The sequence below is a fragment of the Coturnix japonica genome, chromosome W (genome assembly GCF_054131305.1).
Source record: "Coturnix japonica strain WE chromosome W, WE-NBRP24, whole genome shotgun sequence".
NCBI lineage: Eukaryota > Metazoa > Chordata > Aves > Galliformes > Phasianidae > Coturnix > Coturnix japonica.
The window spans coordinates 5,259,901-5,266,048 of NC_140701.1; the positions used below are offsets into that span (position 1 = coordinate 5,259,901).

A 6,148-nucleotide genomic window follows, 5' to 3' on the forward strand; every position below is an offset into this window, starting at 1 on the left:
GCTAATGATTTCACTCAGAATTCCAGAGTTCAAGTCATTGTTTATGTTAGGGCTGCAATTCTACTGAAAGCCTTCCAGTTCATCACACTTCATTATGAATGGCACCACAGATACCTCACAAAGAAGCATTATGACATCACAAAGGGGCATTATGACATCAGAAAGGGCATTATGACATCACAAAGGAGCATTATGACGTCTCAAAGGGCATCATGGCGTCACAAAGGGCGTTATGACGTCACAAAGTAGCATTATGATGTCACAAAGTAGCATTATGATATCACAAAGGGGAATTATGACGTCAAAAAGGGGCATTATGACGTCACAAAGGGGTGTTATGGCATCACAAAGGGGCGTTGTGACTTCACTGCCGCCCGGGGCTCGGCGCGCGGCGCTCGGCGCGGGGGGGGGCGGCAGCACCGGGACCGGCAGCGGAACGGAACCAGCACCGGGAGCGGCACCGCCGGCAGCGGGAGCGTCTGCCCCGGGACAACCCACCCCGCCCGCCGCCTCCTGGTACCGAGCCGAGCCCCGCCGGCCCCACCATGATGAAGTTTCGGTTCCGGCGGCAGGGCGCAGAGCCGAACCGAGAGCGGATCAGCCACGACCTGTTCGCCTTCAGCAAGACAGTGGAGCACGGCTTCCCCAGCCAGCCCAGCGCCCTGGCCTACGACCCCTGGCTGTGTGTGATGGCCATCGGCACCAAGGCAGGAGCTGTTAAGCTGTACGGCGCGCCTGGTGTGGAGCTGACGGGTTTGCACAAGGAGACGGCCACTGTCACCCAGCTGCACTTCTTGGCCGGGCAGGGCTGGCTGCTGTCCCTGCTGGATGACAACTCGCTGAACCTCTGGGAGATCTACCAGAAGGAGGGCTGCTCCCACCTGGAGGAGACACGCAGCTTCGGGCTGCCTGCACGCCCTGGCTGCTCCCCCAGCATCACACGGGTGACAGTGATCCTTCCCACATCCCTGGGTGCCGTGGCCTGCCTGGGCACTGAGGGTGGAGCAGTGTATTTCCTTGCACTACCTGCCCTTGTGCTGCTGGAGGACAAAACCCTCTTCCAGAATGAGATCCTACAAAGCGTGCCCAATGATTACCGCTGTGGGAAGGCATTGGGGCCAGTGGAGTCCATCCAGGAGCACCCCCAGGATGCTGGGAGGCTTCTGATCGGGTACAGCCAGGGGCTGGTGGCCCTGTGGGACCAGAGCACACGCACTGTGCAGCATCTCTTCCTTGGGAACCAGCAGCTGGAGAGCCTGGCCTGGGAGCACAGTGGGAAGAACATTGTCAGCTCACACAGTGACGGCGGCTACATGGTGTGGGCAGTGGGCGGCAGCGGGCAGCGCACCCAGCAGCCCGTCATGGCCACCATCCCCTACGGTCCATTCCCATGCAAAGCCATCAGCAAAATCCTGTGGCGGTCATGTGAGTCAGGCAACCCCTTCATCATCTTCAGTGGTGGCATGCCGCGGGCCAGTTATGGTGACCGGCACTGCGTCAGTGTGCTGCAGGGCCAGAGCCTGGCCACACTGGATTTCACCTCCCGCGTCATTGACTTCTTCACAGTGCAGGACCCCGAGGTGCCAGAGGGAGGCTTTGAGAACCCCCGTGCCCTGGTGGTGCTGGTGGAGGAGGAGCTGGTGGTGATCGACCTGCAGACACCGGGCTGGCCCACCATCCCCGCCCCATACCTGGCCCCGCTCCACTCTTCCGCCATCACCTGCTCCTATCACATCTCCAATGTGCCCCTCAAGCTCTGGGAGAGGATTGTCAGTGCTGGGGAGCAGCAGAGCCCACGCCTCTCCTCTGCAGCCTGGCCCATCAATGGAGGGAAGAACCTGGCCCAGGAGCCCACACAGAGAGGTCTGCTTCTCACTGGGCACGAGGACGGCACGGTGCGGTTCTGGGATGCCTCAGGGGTGTCCCTGAAGCCGCTGTACAAGCTGGGCACCGCCAACATCTTCCAGACCGACTGTGAGCACAACGATAGCCTCAACCAGGCAGGCGAGGAGGAGTGGCCGCCGTTCCGCAAGGTGGGCTGCTTTGATCCCTACAGCGATGATCCACGTCTGGGCATCCAGAAGATCACTCTGTGCAAATACACAGCCAAGATGGTGGTGGCTGGCACAGCTGGGCAGGTGCTGGTGATGGAGCTGAGTGATGACAAATCTGAGCATGCTGTCAGCGTGGCCACGGTGGATCTGCTGCAGGACCACGAGGGCTTCACCTGGAAGGGCCACAACCGCCTGGCACCCCGGAACGGCCCCATCGCTTTCACCCCCGGCTTCCAGCCCAGCGTCCTGGTGCAGTGTGTGCCCCCCGCTGCCGTCACCGCCGTCACCCTGCACTCCGAGTGGAACCTGGTGGCTTTTGGCACCAGCCACGGCTTCGGGCTCTTTGATTATCACCGGCGCAACCCAGTGTTGGCCAGGTGTACGCTGCACCCCAATGACTCGCTGGCCATGGAGGGGCCCCTGTCCCGTGTCAAGTCCCTCAAGAAGTCCCTGCGGCAATCCTTCTGCCGCATCCGCAAGAGCAGGGTGTCGGGTAAGAAGAGGCTGAATGCCGGCAGCCCCTCCAGCAAGGTGCAGGAGGCCAACGCACAGCTGGCTGAGCAGGCGGGTCCCCCTGAGGTGGAGATGACACCGGTGCAGCGGCGCATTGAGCCCCGCTCGGCTGATGATTCGCTCTCCGGGGTGGTGCGCTGCCTTTACTTTGCCGACACCTTCCTCCGAGATGCTGCCCACCACGGCCCCACGATGTGGGCAGGGACCAACTCAGGCTCGGTGTTCGCCTACGCCCTGGAGGTGCCGTCACAGGAGAAGTTCTCAGAGCGGGCGGTGGAGGCGGTGCTGGGGAAGGAGATCCAGCTGATGCACCGTGCGCCCGTGGTGGCCATCGCAGTGCTGGACGGGAGGGGGAACCCACTGCCAGAGCCCTACGAGGTGTCACGGGACCTGGCCAAGGCTCCCGACATGCAGGGCAGCCACTCCATGCTCATCTCCTCGGAGGAGCAGTTCAAGGTCTTCACGCTGCCCAAAGTCAGCGCCAAGACCAAGTTCAAGCTGACTGCACATGAGGGCTGCCGGGTGCGGAAGGTGGCCTTGGTCAGCCTGGCCAGTGCTGGCGCCGAGGAGCGCGTGGAGAACTGCCTGGCCTGCCTCACCAACCTGGGCGACATCCACATCTTCACTGTGCCTGCCCTGCAGCCGCAGGTGCACTACAGCTGCATCCGCAAAGAGGACATCAGCGGCATCGCCTCCTGCATCTTCACCAAGCACGGGCAGGGTTTCTACTTGATTTCGCCATCCGAATTTGAGCGCTTCTCCTTGAGCGCCAGGAATGTGACGGAGCCGCTGTGCTGCCTGGAGGTGTCCCGGCTGCAGGACACCTCATGTCTCAGCAACTCAACAGCAACGCCGAAGGTGCAGCAAGCCAATGGCACACATGTTCCTCACAACCCCGAGGCCAACCATTCCCCTGCTGACAGTGACCGGTCCCCCGAGGAGCACCAGGCCACCTTCTCGCCCGGCTCCATCGACTCTCCCAGCAGCAGCATGGAGAACCCGCTGGACACCACTGGGGACATCACGGTGGAGGAAGTGAAGGATTTCTTGGCATCCTCAGAGGAGGTGGAAAGGAACATGAGGAACGTCAGTGAATTTTGTTCTTATTTCAATTTTTAAAATAAAAAAAACAAAAACAAAAACAAAAAAAACCCCGTCCTTGGAGGTGTTCAAGACCAGGTTGGACAGGGCCCTGGGCAACCTGATCTAGTAAATGTGTATGTTTGGTGGCCCTGCTAGGCAGGGGGCTTGGAACTACATGATCCTTGAGGTCCCTTCCAACCTGGGTCATTCTGTGATTCTGTGATTCTGTGATTCACAAAGGGGCATTATGACGTCACAAAGGGGGCATTGTGACATCACAAAAGAGCATTAAGACGTCACAAAGGGGCATTATGATGTCACAAAGAGGCATTATCACGTCACAAAGGGGCATTATGACATCACAAAGGAGCCTTATGACGTCACAAAGGGGCATTATGACATCAGAATGGGGCATTATGACATCAGAAAGGCACATTATGATGTCACAAAGGGGTGTTATGATGTCACAAAGGGGCGCTGGGAAAGGATCTCTGTGTGGAGATTGCTTCTACTAGAGGTAGTTCTATAAGACTGTTATATAGAGCTGTGCAGGGGCTGTAAATCTGCCTGCAGAGGGTGATGATCAGTTCCAAGTGTTTGCAGTCAATGCTCATGGACAGAGCCCATCCAGCCTGGCCTTGAATGCCTGCAGGCCTTGAATGGGGCATCCACAACCTCCTTGGGCAACCTGTTCCAGTGTGTCACCACCCTCTGAGCGAAAAACATCTACCTAAGATTCAACCTATACCTCCCCAGTCTCAGTTTTAAACGATTCCCCCTTGTCCTATCATTATCCACCCTCATAAACAGCCATTCCCCCTCCTGTTTATACACTCCCTTCAAGTACTGAAAGGCCACAATGAGGTCTCCCCGCAGCCTTCTCTTCTCCAGGCTAAACAAGCCCAGATCCCTCCACCTCTCATTTGCTGTTGGTCAGTGCTAGATGCCAAAGGTCCCACTAACATAGCATGAAGCCGAAAGCTAGACGCTGGAATCAGATCTCCTGACCTTACCATCAGAAATTGAGATGTCATATTTTGCTCAGAGGTGCCTGCTTGTAGGAGGGACAGCTTCCGAGCTTTTTCTGCTCCAGGATCCAGCTCCAGCTTCAGAATTTAAACAGCAGTCAGAAATTAAACTGAGCTTTGTCACCTCCATCAAATAGAAGGAGTGGTTGGGTTCTACAGCTTTCCAAATCACTTAGAAACTGGCACAACAATCAGATGCCTACCTTTTCTTTTTGAACTTGTTAATACATAGAGCTTAATAGCATCAGAATGCCCCAAGCACTTCAGATAACACGACAGCTGTAAACCCTTCTTTAAGGATTCCTTTGTTTAACCACTGAGTAACTGTAATTCAGTGGTGCTGGTGGGAGAAGGGAAGTCCTAATCTTCCCAGATGGTGAATAGAGTTGATGTTCACATGCAGACTGCTGCAGCACAGCCAGAAACCACTCATTTGGGAAACACAACACCAAGAAATTAATGGGAATAGCTTCATAAAATCAGGCAGCTTCACCCAAATTTCATGTCAGGTCCATTATTCTTCCTATTTTCAGGAAGAAATGTTTTCCCTTTTTCTTATAGTTTTATTTTCTTTTCCTTTCATGCAAGCAGCTTTGTAGCTTACAAAGTGTTTTCTAATCACCTCCTGGTGTGGACAAATCACACAGGTTTGACTCCATGTTTTACATAGTTAGCATTTTATATTTGTTCCAGTATGGAACTGTACAGTCATAGAATGGTCTGGGTTGAAAAGGATCTCAAAGATCATCCAGTTCCAACCCCCTGCTATGTGCAGGGTCGCCAACCACCAGACCAGGCTGCCCAGAGCCACATCCAGCCTGGCCTTGAATGCCTGCAGGGATGGGGTATCCACAGCCTCCTTGGGCAACCTGTTCCAGTGCATCACCACCCTCTGGATGAAAAACATCTTCCTAAGATCCAACCTAAACCTCCCCATCTCAATTTAAAACCTTTCCCCTTTGTCCTATCACTGCCCACCCTCATAAAAAGCCTTACCGCCTCCTGTTTATACGCTCCCTTCAAGTACTGAAAGGCCACAATGAGGTCTCCCCGCAGCCTTCTCTTCTCCAGGCTAAACAAGCCCAGATCCCTCCACCTTTCCTCATAGGAGAGCTGCTCCAGCCCTCTGATCATCACAGTGGCCCTCCTCTGGACCCACCCCAACAGCACCACAACCTTATTGTCCCAGAGAAAGCATATAACCCTCATTCAATTGCCCTTCCACTCAGCTTAGAGCACTACTAAAACCAGCATCTTCACCTTAGCTCATCACTCTGCTGCAGTTCCTTTTACAAGGATTTCACTGGCAAAAATGAAATCAAAGCCGTCACAAGGGATTTAGCACAGTTACGTGTTACTGGCTACGAGAGCTGTCAGCACAGTCACCTGTCAGGCTTTGCTGCTGTTCTCTTTATGTAGAGGCACAACAAGGTTCAGACACCTCACAGTGCAATTCTCACTTGGACTGTA

At 55.3% G+C, this 6,148-nt stretch overlaps 1 pseudogene across 1 annotated transcript; it reads left to right on the top strand.

The window, feature by feature from the left end:
* The first annotated feature begins 410 nt into the window (after positions 1 to 410).
* LOC146754349 (lethal(2) giant larvae protein homolog 1 pseudogene) lies at positions 411 to 3,807 on the top strand (annotated as a pseudogene). Its single transcript, XR_014938846.1, has one exon. The product of XR_014938846.1 is annotated as a lethal(2) giant larvae protein homolog 1 pseudogene (transcript).
* The last annotated feature ends 2,341 nt before the right edge of the window (positions 3,808 to 6,148 follow it).